The 25,904-nt window shown below is 33.5% G+C and overlaps 2 long non-coding RNA genes across 3 annotated transcripts; one reads left to right on the top strand and one right to left on the bottom strand.

Moving 5' to 3' along the window:
• Nucleotides 1-419: 419 nt before the first annotated feature.
• LOC128987052 (uncharacterized) lies at nucleotides 420-7,175 on the bottom strand. The gene is made up of 3 exons (XR_008490187.1): nucleotides 6,975-7,175; nucleotides 4,140-4,239; nucleotides 420-675 (listed from the first exon to the last, which is right to left on the bottom strand). It is a non-coding gene; the product is annotated as an uncharacterized LOC128987052 (long non-coding RNA).
• A 685-nt stretch (nucleotides 7,176-7,860) lies between these two features.
• Nucleotides 7,861-25,278, top strand: LOC128987053 (uncharacterized). Of its 2 annotated transcripts, none has more exons than XR_008490189.1 (3): nucleotides 7,861-8,071; nucleotides 22,403-22,493; nucleotides 25,047-25,278. It is a non-coding gene; the product is annotated as an uncharacterized LOC128987053 (long non-coding RNA). The 2 variants fall into 2 exon arrangements; XR_008490188.1 differs by having other exon boundaries at nucleotides 22,395-22,493.
• The last annotated feature ends 626 nt before the right edge of the window (nucleotides 25,279-25,904 follow it).

Below are 25,904 nucleotides of genomic sequence, written 5' to 3'. Positions count from 1 at the left end.
AAGAAAATTTAGAAATAATCAATTAACAATATTTTGTTAACATTAACAGTATTTTGATTATTGTTTTTACAACATTGTTTAAGTATTTTTGTATCGTCTGTATTATCCTGTCAATATTAAGCTAATATTTTAAAAAATTCACAAAATAATTGTTAAACAATCTAAGTATTCAAAATACTTCGGCCTGCATAAATGCATAATAAAAATGTCAAAACAAAAAAAACTCATTTTAGGTAATACTCTATTGACTGACAAAACTATTATTAATATATTATTTTATTCTTGAACAACAGTAGGCTATGCTATTTCATAAAATCTGCAAAAAGTATTTCTGTGGAATATTGTTGACATAAGTTATGTATATTTATTTCAAGAAAAAGGTAAAATATAACGTCACAATTTAAAAATATTTTGTTTATTCTTTCACAAAGCCCAAAATATACATTTTTTATAGAAGGTCAAATCACAAAAGTAAAAGAGACCAAAAAACCAAACGAACAAAATATTCTTATAATATATCAAATCTGTAAACAAAAGTAAATCACTTTCAAGATTTAAAAATTAATAACTGTAGGCTCAATGTATAGGCCTAGTGATTGTTGAAAAGTGTTTATATCTTCGCTGACATCTCCATAGGCCCGATTCTCTTCGACTGTAGCGGCATCCTTCCCTTTCCTAAAAAAAAGTCTTTGTGTCAAGTTTATTTTGCATGGGAATTGGGAGTATCTGAAAGTATAGAACAAGAACAGCTGCTATTTCATGTTGTTGAGGGTTGGATAGAGCTTATGAAGTACATCAGGCATGTTTGATCTATGTTCCACGCTCTCACAATTTTTATTTCAGCTAATACTGCGGTTTCATTGTGGACGAATGAGAGTAAAAAAATGAAAAAAATATATAAAACCTAACCGTCATAAACTAACATAACTAACTAAACTTGCTAATAATATAAAAAGAGATATAAGATAAAAATCTAATGAAGGTTTACTACCTATTCGAAAAAATTGTTCTGTTCATACAATAAAATTATAAATGCCTCAATTTCTAACAAAAAATGAAGTAATCACATTCTAAGCAAAATCTTTAACAAAAAGTTAGTGTCACTGGAGGGATTCAAACTGGATAACTCTTAGACATCGTTTGAGTACTCTATCCACTACACAACATCGATAGTTGAACTTCGTATCGTTGCGCTAATGGTGTTCCCTCAAGAGAAGAGAGTGACGTCAGACCATGACAGCCAATAGAATGTTCTCATTTCGTCCGTATTGAAAACCGCAGCTGAAATAAAATTTGTGCCTCATGGCCCTGGCCCACTTTAAAATAACTATTTTAAGGTTAAACGTAGCCTTGGAGATTGTAAATGGTTTGGAAGGTCCGTAATTTAAATACTCCCTTTTCCACTATTTTCTCCACTGTCAAAAAATTTTTGCATATTACCATTGACTAAATTGTTGAATAGGGCCTACTTGTATTAATAGCCAAATATAATACAAGACCTATATTAACCTATATTATGTATAAAAGGCATGTATTTAAAAATTTAGTTAGGCAGAGATAGAGTCAGAAGAGAGTATAAAGGCTTATTTATTTACTCTTATACAAGCTTCAAATTATCTAGAAATATTTTAATATTGCTATTTTTTGCCTTATTTTTAGTTAATGAAAACAAAAACTCAACATAAACAATGCGGTAGGCTGTTGTAAAATTAGTCATTCGAGGAACGATTTCCTAAACATACAACAAAACCAAAAGCTATTTTTTGCCATTATATCAAACCGTATATAGGCCTACCAATATATTTTTCAAACCGGTAGTCAATATATTTCTTGGCTACCGTACTTCAAACATTAGGTGTCAGAATCTAACTTAATTTTTTTTTTTAGTGAAATGATCAAATTTTTTAAATCTTTTTAAGAGGGTTAGCAAATTTTTGTACAAAAACGCCATGTACTATCGGTTCAATAACAAAATACTAAGTATTTATATTATTTCGGACCAAATAGGCTCGATTCAATCGATTAATGGTTGAATGAATACATAAAATGAACACTGTTACCGTACCGCGACGGTACGAAGTGCTGCCATCGGTGTTCGAGGTGGAGTGGATAGTGTTCGGCTCATAATCAAATACTTATCAGATCGAATCCCACCGGTGACACTAACATTTTATCAAAGATTTTGCTTAGAATGTGATTACTTCTTAACTGTACATTTTTTTTAGAATTTGAGGCATTTAAGTTATAATTTTATTTTATGAACAGAACAATTTTTTCGATAGTAAACCTTCATTTGATTTTTTCATTAACAGCATGTTTGGTTAGTTAGGTTAGGTTATGACAGTTTGCGAAATCACACGGCGTTTTTAGACAAAAAAGTGCTCACCTTGATAGCCTACCTAGTTTTTACCATCTGGTTAGCCTACTTTACTAATCGATCTTGGCTGAGATTACCTACAACGTAGCCTCATCAGACACAACACTCCCTATGATTATAAATACATGTTTTGTGATTTGATTAATCTAGTCAAACGATAGGCCTAGCCATACAATATGACCCCTATAAAAAAGTAATTTCTGGCCATATATGGCCATATCAAAATTCCATGTATGTTTTTATAAAGCCATATATGGTTTTTTATGGCCATATATGGAAGCAGATATGGCCAGATGTGGTTGTATCCATATATGGGGGTGTCCATATATGGTCATATATGTAGTCTATATATGGAATTATTGGCCATATATGGCCATACATGTTTTCTATATATGAAATGATTGTCCATATATGGCCATACATGTTTTCTATATATGAAATGATTGTCCATATATGGCCATAAATATCCTCCAATATGGAATTATTGTCTATATATGGCCATATATGACTCCCAGGTATGGAATTAAATTACTCATATATGGAATAATAATTTTCCATTTATGCTCATGTATAAATGAGTTTTTGACAATAACTGGAATTATTATAAGGAATTGTTGCCACATTTGGGTTTTGTAACTGGAATCCCAAACACTTCTTATAATATATATAATAGTTTTGTTGCTCTCGCAAGCACAAACTACTGAACTGATTGAGTTGAAATGTGGTACAGTAAGGGGGCAGATAATATAGGCATTTCTCCTTTAAAGTAATTAGTAGTAAAGTAATAAAGTGTCCAGATTTGAACCCAGATGACAAAATCCTGTACATACATCTATTGTACAATTTTATTATAACGCAACAAAATCTTTAAACTGACGTATAATTTTAAAATTGTAAGTGTAGTGGCCTAAATAAGGAGAATATTATATTAATAATTAATTAATTGTACCTTTGCTATTAAACAGCCGCAAATATCAATGTCACGTAGTTAGGCTATTTTAATGATAACATTCTTCAAATGACATAAAATGTCTAAGAAAATCTTGTTTTACGAGACCAAATACAGCTTCTCTTATTCGTAATGGGTTTTGTTGAGTCAACTGATATGAAGCGGTTGTGGTGTAGTGGCTAAAGGGGCCGACTCCCAAGCTGGAGTCCTGGGTTCGAATCCTAGATGGCTGTTAGAAAATTTTGTTTTGAAATTTTCGTATAAAAAATTTTTATCATGGTTTTAATGCATAGTTTATAATATTTGATGTGAAAATATGTTTAATTGTTATTTTTTTATTATTTTTTTTTTATTTAAAGATTTCCATATATGGGGGATTCCATATATGATCATATCTGGTTATATTTGGTCCAAAACCAAATATAACCAGATACAAAAAATTTTATATGGCCATATATAAACTTTTTCATAAGGGGATATAAAGCAATTATTAATATTTAGACAATTACATGCAATTGATACTGTCATGAAAGCTTGAAAAGCACAAGTCAGTCATACAACGGTAAAATATGATACATTAAAGCAAAATAAGTTAATAAGTTCAAATTGTACTAAAAACCAAATAAGAGTACTGATAGCTATATTTTAGAAAAACATCATGCAAGATTAATAGAGCTAAAGTCCGCTTTGAAAAATCTCTAAGTCTGTAAAAGGGCCTTACAATACAATCAACCATGCATACATCACATTCTTAAAACTATCTAGGCTAACATGCTGAGCTGACAGAGGAAATCAATTGAAAAGGTCAATTACCTGTAGCTTCAAAGGATGTTAGAAACTTGGTCAGTCTTGTGTAGAGTCTACTGATTTTATTTTGACCTCATGCCCCATGGTTTTATACGTGCCTGCGTGCCTGTGAAGAATGAGAGTGTTTAAGTTAAGGGATTTTTGTATTTATGTAACTTAAGACACCTGCAAAAATGTACAGGTTGATTACTGTTTCAATTAGGCTTTAATTACTGCGCCATATTCATAAGCAGTGTGACTAAGTTAAAACAAACAAATAAGAATAGCCTATATAAAGTACAGCAAACCTTGATCGGAACAGAACAAGTTAGGCCTACCAACAAATTAATGTAAGTTAGTTAGGGGTACTTTCCTGTTAGAGAGAACATTCATTATTATTGATGATTTTACGATCTTAGTTTTGGTTAACGAAAACAAAAACTCAACATAAACAATGCGGTAGGCTATTTTAATATTAAAGAGTAATTTAATGGTACCTATTAACTAAAATAACACAACCCAACTACACTAATGTAAAGTGAAATGTAAAGTGATGATGTTAACGACTGATATTTTAGTTTAAAATATCTTTTTAGTTTAACTTATAACTGATATTAGGCTACTGTAGTTGTAATGGTAAGTTAGTGGTTGAAATTAACTTAGTAACTTAACCCTCCAAGTGTCTCTACTTTTGGTCTTAATGTTCGCCCATTTATTGCGCAATCGCAGGGGTTTTATTAAAATGTATCTTAGAAACTTAAAAACAATGTAAAGTATACTGTTTTATATATCATTTTGTTTGGAAAATTATGGGCTTCAAGGTAGGCCCTAACATATAAAACATTACAAAAAAAATTTTCAACAATTTTTGTGGGGTTAACATTTCTCAAAAATTATAAAATAGGCTAAATGAAAAAAATTAATGTTTGCGCTCAATAAGTTGTTATAATTTTTCGGTCTACAAATATTTTAAAATAGCCACTTTGTTCAGAATTTTATGAGGATTCCAAAAATATAATAATATAAGGAAGTAGATTTGCAAATAAATAAGTTAAGTTATGGGCAAAAAACCGATTTCGGTACATAGCGTTTAGCTAAGAATGCATAGCCTACCCATAGCTAGGAATCTGGCTGATAATTTACATCAATATCACTACCTACTTCTTCAGGATCATCAACCAGCCCTTCAAAATCACTTAAATCTTCTTATAATGCGCCACGTATATCACTACTTTTGATTTTAACACTAAAACAATGATAAACGTAATAAAACACATCAGTCATCGGTGCGAGGTTAACCAAGCTGTTTACAAATACGCACGTCAGCTGTCTGCTACAATATTTTCGGAACTAAAATGAAGAAACAGACATCAGGAGAAGGCTCTGAATCTGCTGAAAAAAAATGATACCTAACTCGATCCAGTTCAATCCGATTTAGCCAGTCCCAGAGCCGTCGCCGTAAACAGTGTTTGTGAGTCGCAAAAGCGACACATAACACCACAGCGGGTGTGTTATGAGTCGCTTTTACGACACATAACACTCGGAGGGTTAAGGTAGAGCCTGTCGTAAAATCAATTTAGGCCCTAGCATAAAAGTTATTTTCTTAGGTTTTAAATAACATACCGGTATTGTTATTCTGCCTCGTGCCTGTGAAGAATGTGTGTTTAAGTGCTTTTTGTAAGTTATGCAAGAGACAAGCAAAAATGTACAGGTTGGTTACTGTTCGAGTTAAGTTCAAATTACTGCCATAACTTAATCATAAGCAGTGTGACTAAGTTAAGTCATAACAAACATAAGAATAGCCTATAAGTTAAAGTACAGCAACCTTGACCGGTACAGAACAAGTTAGGCCTGCTACCAACGAATTAAATAAGTTAAGGCTAAGTTAGTTAGGTACCTATGAACTAAAATAACACAGATACCCAACTAAAGTGATAGGTAATGTTAACAACTGATCTTTCAGTTTTAAAATAATTTTAGTATAAGCTTAACTTTTTACTGTTAAGGCTACTGTAAGTAGTTGTAATGGTAGGTTAAGCTACTTACCTAACTTTAGAGGTCGAAATTAGCGAAATTAAGTTAGTGTAGTAAAATCGATCAATAAGGCCCTAGCATTAAAATTATTCTTGGGATTAAATAACTTATTAAGTTGTTCCGCTTATAAAAAGGCCAACGGTAACTTAATGTAAGTTAGGCCTAGGCCTACTTTAAATTTACAAATTATTGACCAATTCATAGGATAATTAAATTGTAGCCTACTTTGAAGTTGTAACTTGGCTTTGGTATGTAACTTAAGTTTAGGTAAAATAATATTGACATCCTAGGCTATGTCAAAGGTTAAACTGCAATGGCAAAACAGGAAAACGCATTTTCGTCTAAATTAAGGTTAGGTAAAAAAGATGTGAGATGATTCAAGCCTACACTCATCCTTCACTCATATTTGGGTTAAAATACGCACATAGTGGCGTCCCCATCTTAACTAATTGATAATAATAATAATTGATTAACTTATAACTTCAATTTTCTGGGCAAATGCATTCACAATGATCTCAATGATTAGGCTAGGTTTTACTTTTTCTTTCAGCATTCAAATGAGTTTTTTTTGTTTGCTTATAAAATATTAGCCTTATAGGCCTAACTTATTTAGCCTACATAGCCTTGCATACTATCACACTTACATATTTTATTTGTGTGTTAACAATCAATCTTAGCAGTTGGTAGGTTACTGCATTTGTAGGTTAAAAGATTTTAATAAATTAGGCTTGGCTCTATTAAGTTACGACTAGAGTGCAAGCCTAGCCTACTTTGATAAGCTATGTAACTATGAATGCAAAACTTAACTTGATAACAAGATGCACTTACCTTAAAGCTGGTATCTCAAGTTGACCACCATTAAAAAACTTTATTCAGCCGTAAATAATTGTATTATTATACATCAGAATCTCAAAGCAAAGGGAAAAATACAATCATTGCAACATGGTGTGAAGTAAGTGAAATAAAAATTACGAGATTGAGACTAGGCCTAGGACTAGAGAGAGAGATGATTGATTGAAATGAAAGATGCTCTGGACTCTGGAGCTGCCGAGTGCCGATGATGGAAGATAGATGAGATGAAGAAAAGAAGATGGATGCTACCATTGCTACCATGCTAGATGCTAGCTAATAGATCCATCCGCGCGCGTTTTAATGGCGCGCACAAGAAAATAGTTCTGATTTAAATTGAAGATATTTTTGTTTCTACCGGTTTGGGTAGAATTTTTATTTTAGTATTTTGTTTTTAGCATCACCCTTATTCCCTTTATTACTTAATAAAAGCCTAGTGTATATTTATTTTGATTTTCAGGATGAGCTGAGTCCATAAACAGTTTTCAATCTTATTAATGTTGTTTCAATGTTGAAATAAAAATTATTTCAACATTATTCAATATTGACAACAATGTTTTCAATAAATGTTGATCAATGTTGGGAAAATAATGTGTTAATGTTGAAATAATGTTTTTCAACATTAATCAATATTATCAAACAATATTTTCATAAAACGTTGATCAATGTTGGGAAAATCTTGCTTCAACATTAAAACAATATACTCAGAACAATATTGTTGACAATGTTAAGCAACATTATTTCAACATTTTAACAATATTGTGTTGCTACTTGGGTTAGAACTAGTTTCTTGTGCGCGCCATTAAAACGCGCGCGGATGGATCTTTAGCTAGCATGGTAGCATCCATCTTCCATCATCGCATCATCGGCACTCGGCAGCTCCAGAGCATCTTTCATTTCAATCAATCATCTCTAGTCCTAGTCTCAATCTCGTAATTTTTATTTCACTTACTTCACACCATGTTGCAATGATTGTATTTTTCCCTTTGCTTTGAGATTCTGATGTATAATAATACAATTATTTACGGCTGAATACAGTTTTTTAATGGTGGTCAACTTGAGATACCAGCTTTAAGGTAAGTGCATCTTGTTATCAAGTTAAGTTTTGCATTCTCATAGTTACATACCAAAGTAGGCTAGGCTTGTTGCACTCTAGTCGTAACTTAATAGAGCCAAGCCTAATTTATTAAAATCTTTTAACCTATAAATGCAGTACCAACTGCTAAGATTGATTGTTAACACACAAATAAAATATGTAAGTGTAATTGTATGCAAGGCTATATAGGCTAAATAAGTTAGGCCTATAAGGCTAATATTTATAAGCAAAAAAAAAAAAAAAAAAACTCATTTGAATGCTGAAAGAAAAAGTAAAACCTAGCCTAATCATTGAGATCACTGTGAATGCATTTGCCCAGAAAATTGAAGTTATATTAAGTTAATCATCTCATCTTTTTTACCTAACCTTAATTTAGACGAAAATGCATTTTCCTGGGGTACACTTCCATATCTGTTGGCACTTAAGTAAACAACAGAGTGAAAATATCGATCGATGTATTGATTATTCGATATATCGTTTTGGTTTTTTAGGTAAGGTTAACCTAACCTAACTGACCAAACGATATATCGAACTAAACAATGGAATAATCAATATTACACATTCGGTTGTTTGTGTCAACAGACATGGAAGTGTACCCTTTTCCTGTTTTGCCATTGCAGTTTAACCTTTGACATAGCCTAGGGTGTCAATATTATTTTATCTAAACTTAACATACCAAAGCCAATTTACAACTTCATAGTAGGCCTAGGCTACAATTTAATTATCCTATGAATTGGTCAATAATTTGTAAATTTAACCCTCCGAGTGTCCCTTGTTTTGGCCTTAATGTCTGCCTATTCTTTGCTCATTTGCAAGGTTTTATTAAAACGGATCTGAGAAGCTTGAAAACAATGTTAATTATACTGTTCTATATACCATTTTGTTTGGAAAATCATGGGCTTCAATATTATACATAAAACATATGGAGCATTTGTTTCAAAAAATTTTTTTAGGTAAAAAAAAATATTTTGGAAAATTTTCAAAAAAAATAAGTTTGCGCTCAACGAAATTGTATAAATTATAGGCCTATAAATATTTGAAAATAGCCACTTTGTTCTAAATTTTATGAGGATTACAAATATATAATAATATAAGGAAGTAGATTTGCAAATAAATAAGTTATGGGCAAAAAACAGATTTCAGTACATAGCGTTTAGCTAAGAATGCATAGCCTAACCATAGCTAGGAATCTGGCTGATAATTTAAATAAATATCACTGCCTACTTCTTCAGGATCATCAACCAACCCTTCAAAATCACTTAAATCTTCTTAGAATGCACCACGTATATCACTAACTTACTTTGATTTTTAACACTAAAACAATGATAAACGTAATAACTTAAAACACATCAGTCATCGGTCCGAGGTTAAGCAAGCTGTTTACAAATACGCACGTCAGCTGTCTGCTACAATATTTTCGGAACTAAAATGAATAGCGCTTAGAGACAGACCTCCGGAGAAAGCTCTGAATTTGTAAAATAAAACGATACCTAACTCGATCCAGTTCAATCCGATTTCGTCAGTCATAGAGCCTTCGCCGTAAACAGTGTTTGTGAGTCGCTGCAGCGACAAATGACACTCGGAGGGTTAAAGTAGGCCTAGGCCTAACTTACATTAAGTTACCGTTGGCCTTTTTATAAGCGCAATAACTTAATAAGTTATTTAATCCCAAGAATAATTTTAATGCTAGGGCCTGCATTGATCGATTTTACTACACTAATTTCGCTAATTTCGACCTCTAAAGTTAAGTTAGCTTAACCTACCATTACAACTACTTACAGTAGCCTTAACAGTAAAAAGTTAAGCTTATGTATACTAAAACTAGGAGTACGCTCCGAAGTCACGTATGAGAATGAACGAAGACCATTTCATACATAAAAAAATGTTATTTAACAGTAGGCCTATCCACATTCATATCAGTTGATCAGCTGCTCAAGCAGTTTTAACTTCATTAAGGCACTAACACCAAATCCATAATACTTTTTCACCAAAGCATTTTCTTTACTGTACTTTGGACTTGCGTCATTAAAGCAGGACCAGGAATCAGGGAGTTGGTATATGAAAGGGACCTTGGTCCAAGGTCATTAGGCAGGTTTGAGAAAATTCACTAAGGAACTATGTATAATCACTGAATGTATTTCGATGTATTTAAAAGCAGCAATATTGCTCAAAAATGCTAAATAATATTAGGTTTGTCAATCTATAGAAACTCCAACAATTACTTTGTGATGTTTCATTGCTCTACAACATTCAGAAATAAATTATAACAGTGAGAACCATTATACATTGAGGGTAAGGACATCCCTTACACCATAAGAATTATAAACATTTCAAAATACAAGAATTAAAACCTTTTAGGTGTTGCATGGGAGGAAACACTATTTTTGAACCATCAGATACTGCTGAAATTGTTGTGTGAATGATCAAACAAATGTTTACCCGAAACAGTTTTAAAACTTTATATATTTGGATTCACATTTTAATACATTTACCTACGCCCGTTTATTAAAATAGCCGTTTCAGTTCAGTTGTTAGAATTTAAAAGTTTCTCATAACATCATAGTTTTATCATAACACAGGTAACGGACCAATGAGGTTCAAGTCATGGTGGAAGGAAAATACATAGGTGTGCTATTCCCGTCATATTCTGACGTCACCCAGATTGCAAACGAAAAATCACCTGATTGTACAGTATTGCCATATATATTTGTTTTTGATTTGATTGTTATTGTTTATATATTTTTGTTCTAAATGGTGAAATGGTGTTTGCAATCTTGGTGACTGTGACTTCAACAGCAAATTACGGGAATAGCACACCTTTGTATTTTCCTTCCACCATGGGTTCAACTATTGAGATAGAGGAATTAAAATTGTAATGATTCGAACTAATCGGCTAGTTTAATTGTCGAGTGGTGCTTAACAATCAGTGTTTGGTACAATGTTTCGTTCCATAATTTTCAGTGGCTATGATACTATAAACGAAAACATAACCTCTCTTAGAAGTTATGAGTAGTGATTTTAAGTAATTATAACACTGTCGTAGGTAAAGTGGTGTACGCAACTCGCGTAAATAGTGTTAACGACACTCGTAGAAGTTTTTAAAGCCCTCGCCAAGGGTTGTACCTTAAATTTTCTACTCGTGACGTTAACACTGTATTTACGCATTCGTTACTACTGTAGCCCTACTACTTTACTTTACCATATCGTAAGATACTGTAGTTTTAAATGCAAAATTATTATGCAGGAGTAAATATTTTGTATCAAGTATTTTTTCTCCTGCTACTTCACACCCAACCAGCACATTGCAGAGTACTGTCAGATTGTCACTCTGGAGGACGAGATCTTAAAAATCGATGGTGTTGGTGAGGTGACTGTTTGAAGGGATTTATTCAATGCTAGGGCGGTGGAATGGGGTTTACCCCAAACAAACACAGAGGGTCAGTATGTTGTAGAGATGGCAGCCAGGCTACCTTCATATATCCTTAATACAGGTGACATTTTCATCATCTGTCACCCCCTGGCAAGGAAAGATGATCCCTAACATCTCTCTGGCATCTGAAGCCCTAGCCCACCAGTCACGGACTGGTGAGTCTCCAAGGACTACTCTGCAAGGGACTTATCAGGCAATCGTCTTCAGGGAACTTCCCGAGCTTTCCTGAGTTGGGTATCCATATGCCAATTCAGCTCATCCGTCTCAATGTTGGGACCTCAGTCGTCTTTGCCAGGCCACTTTTCAGGGTTACATCAAAAATCAAACTGTTGGGGACATTAGAAGTGCCGAATTTCAAGCCACATTGAAGATGCATCCCACCATCTTCGGCATTTGACTGTTCCATGCCTAGGACTTTCGCCCACCGCAGAAAGAAGCCAGTTTACTGGTGGAAACCCAAGATTGCAGGACCCCAGAGAATGTGCCTAGGGCTCTGACGAGCAGCGCAGCATGCCAGAAACTGGCCTGAAGGTAATGCTAGATCGGCAGAGCACAAGGCCCCCATGCGAGATGACCATGGTGATATCAACTGGAGTAACATCAGGTGCTGGAAGCAACTGTATCAGGACATCCAGAATAATCCTTGGGTGATAGGCTACAAGATTGTAACCCAAAAGCTAGTGACTTGATCACCTCCTACGGTCATGGATCATGGAACCTGTCGCCGTGGCTACTGTCATTGAAGTGTTATTTCCAAAGCACCCACCGTGACCAGCAAGAGAATTTGGAGATTAGGGCGCGTTACCAGCTTTTCGGGAAGAGGAACTATCCTTCGTTGACTGATCCCTGAGAAATGGAAGAGCACCTGGTGACTACAATCTTACTTTACATTGTAAAAAAGTAACAACAATTATACAGACGGCTATATCACGGCCTCCTTTAACTACAGGCCGCGGCGTTCGAAGTGGCAACACTGCATCGGATGGCTGGATGGCTACTGCTACGCTACACCACTGAACACTCGCGCTCGCGCCGCGGAGGATTGGAACAAGCACGCGAATTATCTATTAATTTAGATGTTTTATATCCGATAACACTGATATGTAGGAAAAGAAGTAAATAATTATACGAGGCTTTCGTGTCAATACAAGAATGTAATACAATATTTATCAAAACCTTTTACGGTACATTGAACATGATTGAACGTAGGCGTATGATTGTAGTTTTCTTCCGTCTCTTCTACGTATTTACTCTATGATTTATTAATTGTTGAACACTTAAAATTTAAATCATATCTACAATGTTATTTAGTTACAGATTATATGTAAGCTATTGTTTTATCATTGGAATGATGACGTTTACTATACAAAGTAAAATTAACAAAAGCAACAAATAAAATTATTTAATTCAAGAAAAGATTGACATTTTTCTATGGTTACAGTGGCTATTATTTTGGTATTTTTTACTTTCGTGTAGATATTTAACAAAAATATTGCTCATTCTCAAAATAATTTTTGATACTAGGCATTTCCTTCAAATTATTTATTCCACAAATACAAACAGTTTCAGTTATTTCTAAAATATCAATATCAGACATAAAAACCACTGTCACCAGCCAACACAGAAGAACAACTGCACGCTAATTATAGGTACATGTTGTCGCTAATTTTAGTTATTCGCTAATTCCACCTAATGCAATGAAGATGGTGGTCGCCACGCCACTATTGGTTGATGAGCGCTAAATTAAAAGTTTTCGGTAGCCCCACCTTCCGATTGTCTGTTGCAAGAATATTATCAATGGATTAGTTATTAATGGTTGCGCAATAACAGAATGAATGAAGTAATATTTGTATTTCTCATAATACTACATATTAACGTGTAAATAAAACACATACTTAAAATTCATAATAAACTACAGCAAAATTATTAAAACTAAAAGGAAAAGGCATTTTTGTTTTAGGCTACGGTATTTAATTACGAAGACATTAAGTCGTGCAGTATTTGATACAAAAGTAATATTCTTGTGGATAACCAAAAGGCGTAATAAAATGCTTGAAATAATTCAGTTGGCCAACTTTAATTAATTATTTTAGCTATGCGATTTTCAGTTGCGGGCAGCGCTACTCGCCGCGCCGCGCCATAAAACTGAGATTTGGTCACTCTGTTCAACCCAAAATTTTAACAAAACTAAGCATGATAGAAAGAAAAGTTAAATACAAACATTAAAGTATATTTAATTATCTACAACTTTCTCACAGACGAAACTTCTCTGACCAACAAACACAAATTTTAGTAGGCGACTAACTTTTTCACTTCACTTTTACAAAATGTTTCTAATGTGTTAGTTAAAAAAAAATATAAATATGTACTATTAAATGAAATTTTAATTTTCAAAACCATTGGCTAATACCATTGGCATGAAGGGTTTATTCCCTAGCTCTGTGCAAAATTTCAAAATTTTACCTCAATTGTAAGATTGTAAAAATGCAGTGTATTTAAACCGCGACCACTAGTTTCGTACTACCGTAATGGTGAAATGGCCGGGAGTTAATGCTCAGTGCGACGTTGCCAATTCTCGCTGGCCGCGGCCTGTAGTTAAAGGAGGCCGTGGCTATATTCAACCCTAAACCACTGCCACACAATCAAGACTTCTTAGTTTTTTTTATAACTATTTTTATAGTTATTACCATGAACTAAACCTAGCGAAACTCAACTAAGCTAAGTGTAAAAGATTCATCTTAAAAATAACCTGGGCCCAATGGCCCAAAATGTTAATATTTGCAATTTCATGATGATTATATTTGATCTAGTGAAACATGTTGATCTTGTTAAACATGTTTAGCTGATGGCATTCCTGCAGAAATCTTAAAGCTTGTTGGTGTTCATTAGACTGTTACTTGACATACAAATCAGTTACCTATACTCAAAGAATTCAGTACACAATACAGCACTTGTAATCATGGACTCTGCTATGCTGTAAGTTAGTTAAAACCAATCTTTAAACTTAAAGTGTGACCCTTTTTTACATTCTAAGTGCTATTGAACTTGGATTTTAATGCAATGTAGTGTAAATTTTAATTGGTTGCTTGTTTTTATGGAATTTAACTTTAAAATCTTAAAGAGGGTAAATATTTTGTATCAAGTATTTTTTTCTCCTGCTACTTCACACCCAACCAGCACATTGCAGAGTACTGTCAGATTGTCACTCTGGAGGACGAGATCTTAAAAATCGATGGTGCTCACCGTGGAACTGTACCGGCTCAACCCTTGCTTTGCTGGATACGTTCCACGCACAGATCTGTAGTCTATGTGGACGGGCAAATGCAAGGTTAAAAGAGGCCGCCAACCTCTTAAAAAAAATAATTTACCAAACTGTGTTCTTCCCAATTGCAAACGCAAAGCTTGAGTATTACTGCAACAAGCATTTTATACTTATATGCCAACCCTTATATGCTTATATGCTTATATATGCTCAAGCAAAAATTATCCGATGTTCATTAAATTTGGTACAAACGTGTAAACCTACGTTTATTCGAAACAAGTTCGCAAACAAGCATGATCGGACTATGAGAATGGGGGTTTATGGGGGGTTTTATGGAGTAACAATTGGTTTTTCCCATTTTCGGCCCTAAAAACACAAAATTTAACAATTTCTTTCCAAACCGTTTTGTGGAAATTAAAAAAGGAAATAATTTTGTGTATTGAAGAGTATTTGTATGCCTAACGGTTACAGAGATGATTAAATAAATTGTAAATTTAAAATTCCCATGATATTCTTATGGGGAATAAATAAACTGTTTTAGTTTGCTTGTTTATGGATATATTTTAATCAAATTTGCCATTTTTGTACTACTAAGCTATCAACGCTATCATACTAAGCTATCAACATTTCAATTAAAAAACACCTCAATACCTTCCCAGTAGCAGCAAACCTAAGAACTCATTAAAATTAATGTTATTCAAATAGGAAATAAATCTGAGAATTTTAAGGAAATATTTGAGTAGAAATCCAGCTAGGAAAATGGAAATTTTCTTAGTCTGCAGGTTTACTGCGGTGGGGATATTTTATATTTCCCCTGTATTAAATAACCGTACAACAATATTCCAATGTACTTATTTACTTGTTTTTCACACTGTTATAATGGTTTAGAGAGAAAATATTTTATTTTGATATGGTCCAAAATGAGAAAAACCAAATTTTACCCATTACCCTGTTCCTGTAGTTCGATCATAGTTCTGCGCTCTCTCGTCTGACCAGATTTGTACAAAATTTCATTGAAATTGGATGGTATATAAATGAATCTGAACGGATAGGGTTTTTTGCCACTGGAACATCAAAACTAAATATTAAAGTGGTCCCAGGTCTATGTCTTACAATGAGACCTGAGACAGTAATAGCTTAGTCTATTCCCAATACTGTATATATGAGAAATTCGTTGGATAGTAGCTAAGAAACCAAACTAAAAAGTTGTAGGTCTAAAACTATTTTAAATTATCCATAATCTTAAAACAATAAGGGGTTTCCCTGTAACATCCTTTTTCCAGCCAATTTACTTTAAAACATAGGTAATGTAAGTGTCAGATTTTTATATTAATTGTTAGGTGTAATTTTAGCTAATAATCAAGCTGCAATTGCAAATGGTAATTTCCGTTAGGGCTTTGACCCCTCTACGTTGAATTTATATCCAGAGTCCATTTTCAAAGATCTTCGATCTTTGGGTCAGCATGTCTGGTATAATGACAAACTTTCTTTATAAAGGTTAAAATCTGCATTGTAATTTACAGTGGCGGTTCTAGGGCCTTATCATGGGGGGCTTGCAGGGTGTTCTTCACCAGAAGGAAGTCCAAGAGCTTCTCGCACGGACAATTTTCTATTTTTAAAGCCATATTTAAGGTCTATAACCACCGTTACGTTTTTATAACGAAATTTATGTTTGAATTTATACTTCCAGGGTCCAATTGGGGTGAGGGGCTTTCTAAAGCCTCTATGCCCCCCCCCCTTTGAATTGCCACTGGTAGTTTAACAGCTGTTACTTTGTTTGAATGTTGAGCCACAGTCAGAATGTAAACAAGAGACTAAGCAGTTCACTTGGTCTATGTAAATGATGATTAGTGGTATTATATGATAGTTGGCAAAACAGTTTTTTTACTTTGCTGCATCACTGGTCCATGGTCTGTGAGTACTGTGAACCAAGTGATACCCGCTCTAGATGTGTAATATTAAAATGTACCCTGGTCCGTGACAATGATCTCAGCATCGCATATATGTGGCAATCGGTAGCGAGCGTGTTGAAAGGAAGACATGATGAGCGTTATTTCACACTCGTTTTAACGGATCAGACTATGATACAAAAATAATCAGATTACCAAGGCACTATTGGCTGTTATTTTGTGATGCATACTGTAAGCAGGAAAACACAGTGAACAGTTTCACAGAGTACTTACGATATATTATCGCATGAAATGTTTGTTTGATATAAATATGTAGGCCTATTCAAATATTTCGTTCAACGTTATAGTTTTTTCTGTTGTTATTATCAGTATATCTATAAAAGAGCCCTGCCACTCTGCTGCATATAGGTTAGGTTAGTTAGAATCATTTTAGTTTATGATAATGACAAAATATATTTTTTTTAATTCAACCTTTTTCATAAGTAGGGACCTAGTCTTTAAAAAGAAGGTAGTTATTACTGTGCCATGAACTAAACCTAGCGAAACTCAACTAAGCTAACCAAATACCCGCAGAACAGTGTAAAAGTTTCTTCTTAAAAATAACCTAGAGGCCCTATGACCCAAAATGTTCATTTTAACATAGCTATTTTATACAACGTGAAACAATATATGTTACCCACATAGCCTATAATATTTTTTTTTGTAATACATGATGTTATGTATGTAGCCTATCCCTACCCAAGATGCGATTAGCGTTACTTTATATGACCAGTCTAGCCTAACCTAAGGGTAAAAACACACATACAGCGACTGGGAACAGAGCGGAACGGCGCGATTTAGAGTGACAAAATCAAACCAATACAATCAAGTAGTAACACGCACACAAACTGCTGTTACGAGCATAGCGGAGCAAAACGGTTAACTTAGGAACAATCTCGTTTGTTTTTCTAGCATTTGGGAGCGGAGCGGGCAACGATTCTGTGGACATTTTTAGGTCCACTTTCGCCAGTAGGCTGCTCTGTATGCCCATTCCACCCTAAACAAAACTTACCCAGAGTGTTTCAGAACCTTCTCGAACCTTTTCTTTTTGAAAGAATGCATTCAAAGGTTGAGGTAGAATGGTATTGCATAAATCATGATTAATACTTCTTAACAACACGTCAGATGTGCGCCGCTACCACACGTCTGTTCCAAATGACGCCACGCCACATTATACGTTCCTAATCCAGTTACTTTTAAAACTGTTTAAAAACAGATTGCCCTCAAAGAAAACCTAGTACCGTATAGGAACGGTAGTGCCTCTTAACCTCATTAGCCGAAATGGATGGAATCAACTTCACTTTATCTGCCCGCACCTATAATATTGATTATGAAATTAAATTGTTCTAAACTATTACATCTAACCTAATCAAACTTGCTGTAACATTTCAAAATACGGTTTGATAGAAGAATTCTGAAATTTAGGCTAACTGTTCTTAACTAACCTAACCTAACTCAACTGTCTGTAGCATTTCAAAAATTGGCCCTTTTGATAACAGAAATGGCTTTCGCGCTCAATTGACTGTTCTAGAACGTTTAATCCTTAACTTATTATGCGCGTCTTTTGCTTCAAAATAGACAAATTTTAAAGGAACCTCCATCTTTGCAGAAATTTAATGTGAGTGAGTAGGTAAGTAATTCACAATGGGGTCTAGAGTAACTGTTTTTTTTTCATTATTTTGCAATACTGGAACGGGAAGGGGTTGTGACGTAATTTTGACATGTGAATAGTCACTTTGTAATGTTTTAAGCCAAGTCTTTTGCCACGGCCACATTTAACTTGTCTAGCGCCAAACATCGCATAAGATAACATGGCAAACAGGTGACACCAGCTCATTAATTTGCATACTATCCATTTAAATTTAGATTTAAGAACATAAATGTATTCAAAGATTGAAAATAAAACATAGAGAATTGAAGACCAAAACAAGATTTAAAAATCAAAAATATATTTTTGTACATTTAAAAGGGGAGTCCATATTTTCATAGCCCAGTACCGGTAAGCAAGTTTTCATATTATTAACAAATACACAAATACTATTAGCTGCCTCAAAAAACAAAACAGCTGTTACAAGCCTACTTGCGATGTTGCCACTTCTAAGGCCGCGGCCTTTTTGCTGTGCTGCAAATTGCTGCAAACTTGCTTTGTGGTATCTTGGAAATGATCGAGCTCCCGTTCGTGTCGCTCTTGCTTAAGTCGCTGCATGTGTCCGACATCAGTCGCTCACACTCTTGACGCTACAGCCCGCCTGCTCCGCTCTGAATTGCTGTATGTGTTTTTTTACCCTAAGACATATTAGGTGGTATAGAAGCACAATTAATTGGACATAAGTTATCTAGATCCTAACATTTATAGGTACGGTACTACAATTCAAAATGGCCTTAATTTACGCAAATCGTAGCCTTAAATGGTATCTTCATTACGCAATTGGCTATTATTAAAAATTGAAAACAGGGCACACTGCATTGGAGTTGCTTATTTGGATAAACCCAAGCAAAAAATTGCCAACTACGACTTGGCTTATTTTCTAACTCTGTCGACTATTAGGCCCCTACAGGCCTAGGCCTAACTAAGTAAAATTAGGATGAAACATGTATTCATGGTGATCCCGGTACTCCAAAGTCAATTAAAAACCAAGAAGTACATGCCTAGGAGTAAAGTTTGGCAGAGAACCTGTGATGTATTAATATCGTTTTAAATATAAATAAATTGAGGCCTGTATCGATTTTGATTCAGTTCGATACATAAGAAGCTATCGTTTCCACAATATAATTTTGTTATTTGAATGTGTGTCGAATTGAGCTAAATTATTGATTTTCAGTAAATGAAATTATCAATACAATGCAAGTATTGAAAAAAATGCAAGCATTTTTGAAAAGGTAATTTGAAGTGTTTTTCTCAAGATTTTAATTTTACAAAAACAGTATGCAGGCGACATAAACTAACAACTCGATACATTATAACCTAAACTTTACCTTCCTAATCTAACCTAGCTTCAAAACACTTAATGCAGTCACCAATTCGCATAAAGCACGACCTACCACCCTGACATGCCTAAATGAGAACTGTAATTTTACAGTTGCTTGTCGTGTGGTTGAAAACAGTCGACTGTAGGCTTAGTTAACCCACAGTTCATTCCACTTGTAAATGTTATCCATCCTACCTTGTTTACTGTAATGTTGTATATTTCTACGGCTATATCTTGAGAAATATTCATCAGCGGTGAAAAATAATAGTATATTTGGATTCAGAAGGTAAAAAAATATAAAGTAAGATATCAAAATTAAAAATTCGTTTGAAGGCACCTATACGGAATAAATACGTATCGTTTGGTTAAGTTACTTGGGTAGGTAAGGTTAACCTAACCTAACTAACCAAACAATAGGCTATATCGAATTAAACAATCGAATAATCAATATTACCCATTCGGTTATTTGTGCCAACAGATATGGAAGTTTACCCACACAGGCTGCTATTCTTGTCTTAAGTACAGTAATTTAATTAGCCTACTGTTTTCTAGAAGCGGAGCGACACACATTGTTATTCGCTTTTCCGCAATCCGGGCCGAGAAAAACCTAGCTTAAGTTAAGGCCCAGAGATAGATATAAGCTACCTACCTATCTAAGTTAAAGGCAAGAAGAAATTGATCTATATAAGGCCTAGGTCCTTAAGCTTAAGTTAATTGGACTGTAGAATAGGCCAAGGTAGGCCTAGGCAATTAGCCTACCTTTGATTGTACGCTACCCGAACACGAACGTTGTCAGTTTTGATAGGGCACACTCTTGTCAGTTTAAAATGGACCAACACTTGAAAGATCATATCTCAACAATGACAATTAATTTTTAAACAACACAGTAATACATTTCCTTCCTTGCCAATGGCCATGAATCCCTCAGATTTTCTTGGTTAATGCATCGAGCCTCTTTAACCTGGATCTAGTCTTTTAGTTGCGATTGACGACTGTAGTATCACAAACTACACTTCAAAGTGTAACCATAACACCCTAACTACTACAATTAATTATTTTATTACTATTTAACTAACGGTGTTAACATCAACATAAAACTCAGCTCAGCAGACAGCACCCAACAACACGAACACACAATCACGAATCACAATCCAATCGACGACGACGATAAACAAATTTTGAAAAAAAAGTGACTCTTTAAAAAAAAAATAGTAATAATTAGGCTGATATTATTCAAGCCTACTGAACAAACAACCATAACAACATGTAACTACCTAAATAATTTTATCGAATGTAAGTTAATAAATTTCGGTGGATATTTTTAAATCCGATATTTATTTCCACAGATAAATATTCTTTTAGTTATAAGTTAGTGTAAAGCGTTCTTAAGCGTAAAACTGTTTACTCCATGGATGAAAGAAATAATAGACAATTTGGTCTCTTTGTCTAAAGCAAGAAGCAAAATAACAAAATTGTTGCTCGTAAAATGTAAACAAAAAAAAGAAGAAGAAGGTAGCTCCTAATGTTATTCTTATGGGGGAAAATTAAAATGGTTTTTTTAGGATTAAATAGTAATTACTGAACAAATATGCCCCAAAAACGATCCCCGGCATGATATTATACTATAGAATCTTTGTGCAAAACATCAAGTTGATAGATGTAATCGTTCTCGAGTTTTTGTAATCCATAGAGATGCTTTTCGTACCAGTATGAGAATTCACTTCGTTCATTCAATTATTTTACTTAAAACTGAAAGATCAGTTGTTAACATTACCGTATCACTTTAGTTGGGTATCTGTGTTATTTTAGTTCATAGGTACCGGTACCTAACTAACTTAGCCTTAAAACTTATCTAATTCGTTGGTAGCAGGCCTAACTTGTTCTGTACCGGTCAAGGTTGCTGTACTTTAACTTATAGGTTATTCTTATTTGTTTGTTATGACTTAACTTAGTCACACTGCTTATGATTAAGTTGTGGCAGTAATTTAAGCTTAACTGGAACGGTAACCAACCTGTACATTTTTGCTTGTCTGTTGCATACAAAAAGCACTTAAACACACATTCTTCACAGGCACGAGGCAGAATAACAATACGTTATTTAAAACCTAAAATAACTTTTATGCTAGGGCCTAAATTGATTTTACGATAGGCTCTACCTTAAGTTAAGTTACTACGTTAATTTCAACCACTAACTTACCATTACAACTACAGTAGCCTAATAGTTATAAGTTAGACTAAAAAGATATTTTAAAATAAAATATCAGTCGTTAACATCATCACTTTACATTAGTGTAGTTGGGTTGTGTTATTTTAGTTAATAGGTACCATTAAATTACTCTTTAATATTATAATAGCCTACCGCATTGTTTATGTTGAGTTTTTGTTTTCGTTAACCAAAACTAAGATCGAAAAATCATCAATAATAATGAATGTTCTCTCTAACAGGAAAGTACCCCTAACTAACTTACATTAATTTGTTGGTAGGCCTAACTTGTTCTGTTCCGATCAAGGTTTGCTGTACTTTATATAGGCTGTACTTATTTGTTTGTTATTTAACTTAGTCACACTGCTTATGAATATGGCGCAGTAATTAAAGCTTAATTCAAACAGTAATCAACCTGTACATTTTTGCAGGTGTCTTAAGTTACATAAATACAAAAATCCCTTAACTTAAACACTCTTATTCTTCACAGGCTCGCAGGCACGTATAAAACCACGGGGCACGAGGTCAAAATAAAATCAGTAGACTCTACACAAGACTGACAAGTTTCTAACATCCTTTGAAGCTACAGGTAATTGACCTTTTCAATTGATTTCCTCTGTCAGCTCAGCATGTTAGCCTAGATAGTTTTAAGAATGTGATGTATGCATGGTTGATTGTATTGTAAGGCCCTTTTACAGACTTAGAGATTTTTCAAAGCGGACTTTAGCTCTATTAATCTTGCATGATGTTTTTCTAAAATATAGCTATCAGTACTCTTATTTGGTTTTTAGTACAATTTGAACTTATTAACTTATTTTGCTTTAATGTATCATATTTTACCGTTGTATGACTGACTTGTGCTTTTCAAGCTTTCATGACAGTATCAATTGCATGTAATTGTCTAAATATTAATAATTGCTTTATATCATATTGTATGGCTAGGCCTATCGTTTGACTAGATTAATCAAATCACAAAACATGTATTTATAATCATAGGGAGTGTTGTGTCTGATGAGGCTACGTTGTAGGTAATCTCAGCCAAGATCGATTAGTAAAGTAGGCTAACCAGATGGTAAAAACTAGGTAGGCTATCAAGGTGAGCACTTTTTTGTCTAAAAACGCCGTGTGATTTCGCAAACTGTCATAACCTAACCTAACTAACCAAACATGCTGTTAATGAAAAAATCAAATGAAGGTTTACTATCAAAAAAATTGTTCTGTTTATAAAATAAAATTATAACTTAAATGCCTCAAATTCTTAAAAAAAGATGTACAGTTAAGAAGTAATCACATTAACCTATAAGCTGGAATTCTCAAAAAAAAAACCAACTTTTGCTGGATCACTAATTCTAAGGAAATTGCCTGCCTCTATAAAGGAGGAATCAAATTATAAATTATTTAAATCTAAATTAAAAAAACATTTAATAGAAAAGGCGCCTTATACAATGGAGGAACTCATTGAATAAATACCTATTCATACTTAAAATGTATTTATATCTTTAAGCTAGTTTAGTACTTTATACTTGACACTATTTTTGTACCCATGTACATGTAAGGAAAATAAAGATGTTTTGATTTGATTTGATTTGATTTGACATTCTAAGCAAAATCTTTGACAAAATGTTAGTGTCACCGGTGGGATTCGATCTGATAAGTATTGATAAGTATATTTGATTATGAGCCGAACACTATCCACTTCACCTCGAACACCGATGGCAGCACTTCGTACCGTCACGGTACGGTAACAGTGTTTATTATATGTATTCATTCAACCATTAATCGATTGAATTGAGCCTATTTGGTCCGAAATAATATAAATACTAAGTATTTCGTTATTGAACCGATAGTACATGGCGGTTTTTGTACGAAACTTTGCTCACCCTCTTTAAAAGATTAAAAAAATTTGATCATTTCACTAAAAAAAAAAAAATTAAGTTAGATTCTGACACCTAATGTTTGAAGTACGGTAGCCTAAAAATATATTGACTACCGGTTTGAAAAATATATTGGTAGGCCTATATACGGTTTGATATAATGGCAAAAAATAGCTTTTGGTTTTGTTGTATGTTAAGGAAATCGTTCGACGAATGACTAATTTTACAACAGCCTACCGCATTGTTTATGTTGAGTTTTTGTTTTCATTAACTAAAAATAAGGCAATAAATAGCAATATTAAAATATTTCTAGATAATTTGAAGCTTGTATAAGAGTAAATAAATAAGCCTTTATACTCTCTTCTGACTCTATCTCTGCCTAACTAAATTTTTAAATACATGCCTTTCATACATAGGCTAATATAGGTTGATATATGTCTTGTATTATATTTGGCTATTAATACAAGTAGGCCCTATTCAATAATTTAGTCAATGGTAATATGACAAATTTTTTTGACAATGGAGAAAATAGTGGAAAAGGGAGTATTTAAATTACAGACCTTGCAAACCATTAACAATCTCCAAGGCTACGTTTAACTTAAAAATAGTTATTTTAAAGTGGGCCATGAGGCACAATTTTTATTTCAGCTGCGGTTTTCAATACGGACGAAATGAGAACATTCTATTGGCTGTCATGGTCTGACGTCACTCTCTTCTCTTGAGAGAACACCATTAGCGTAACGATACGAAGTTCAACTATCGATGTTGTGTAGTGGATAGAGTCCTCAAATGATGTCTAAGAGTTATCCAGTTTGAATCCCTCCGGTGACACTAACTTTTTGTTAAAGATTTTGCTTAGAATGTGATTAGCCTACTTCATTTTTTGTTAGAAATTGAGGCACTTATATGATTTTATTTTATGAACAGAACAATTTTTTCGAGTAGGTAGTAAACCATCATTAGATTTTTATCTTATATCTCTTTTTATATTATTAGCAAGTTTGGTTAGTTATGTTAGTTTATGACGGTTAGGTTTTATATTTTTTTTTTCATTTTTTACTCTCATTTCGTTCACAACGAAACCGCAGTATTAGCTGAAATAAAAATTGTGCGCCGTGAGAGCGTGGAACATAGATCAAACATGCCTGATGTACTTCATAAGCTCTATCCAACCCTCAACAACATGAAATAGCAGCTGGTCTTGTTCTATACTTTCAGATACTCCCAATTCCCATGCAAAATAAACTTGACACAAACACTTTTTTTAGGAAAGGGAAGGATGCCGCTACAGTCGAAGAGAATCGGGCCTATGGAGATGTCAGCGAAGATATAAACACTTTTCAACAATCACTAGGCCTATACATTGAGCCTACAGTTATTAATTTTTAAATCTTGAAAGTGATTTACTTTTGTTTATAGATTTGATATATTATAAGAATATTTTGTTCGCTTTGGTTTTTTGGTCTTTTTTGTGATTTGACCTTCTATAAAAAATGTATATTTTGGGCTTTGTGAAAGAATAAACAATATATTTTTAAATTGTGACGTTATTTTTTACCTTTTTCTTGAAATAAATATACATAACTTATGTCAACAATATTCCACAGAAACACTTTTTGCAGATTTTATGAAATAGCATAGCCTACTGTTATTCAAGAATAAAATAATATATTAATAATAGTTTTGTCAGTCAATAGAGTATTACCTAAAATGAGTTTTTTTTTGTTTTGACATTTTTGTTATGCATTTATGCAGGCCGAAGTATTTTGAATACTTAGATTGTTTAACAATTATTTTGTGAATTAATACTTTAATTATGTTGTAAAAACAATAGTCAAAATACTGTTAATGTTAACAAAATATTGTTAATTGATTATTTCTACATTTTTTGCAAAATTGTCTTAATATTGGCTTAATATTTCCATATAACATTGAAACAACGTTGAAAAATATTAAGACAACATTGTCAAGACAATGTATTTTGTTTCACGAAAACGTTGTAACAATATTGTTACCACGTTGATCAATATTTGGGCAATATTGAATGAATGTTGTTTAAATGTTGAAAACAACATTGAAACAACGTTGAAAAATATTAAGACAACATTGTCAAGACAATGTATTTT

This window comes from Macrosteles quadrilineatus, unplaced genomic scaffold (genome assembly GCF_028750875.1).
Source record: "Macrosteles quadrilineatus isolate MER2022 unplaced genomic scaffold, UCM_ALF_1.0 Scaffold_2__2_contigs__length_208266976, whole genome shotgun sequence".
NCBI classification, from domain to species: Eukaryota; Metazoa; Arthropoda; class Insecta; order Hemiptera; family Cicadellidae; genus Macrosteles; species Macrosteles quadrilineatus.
Note: the sequence above shows the minus strand (reverse complement) of the source record. Positions and strands in the feature narration are given on the sequence as shown.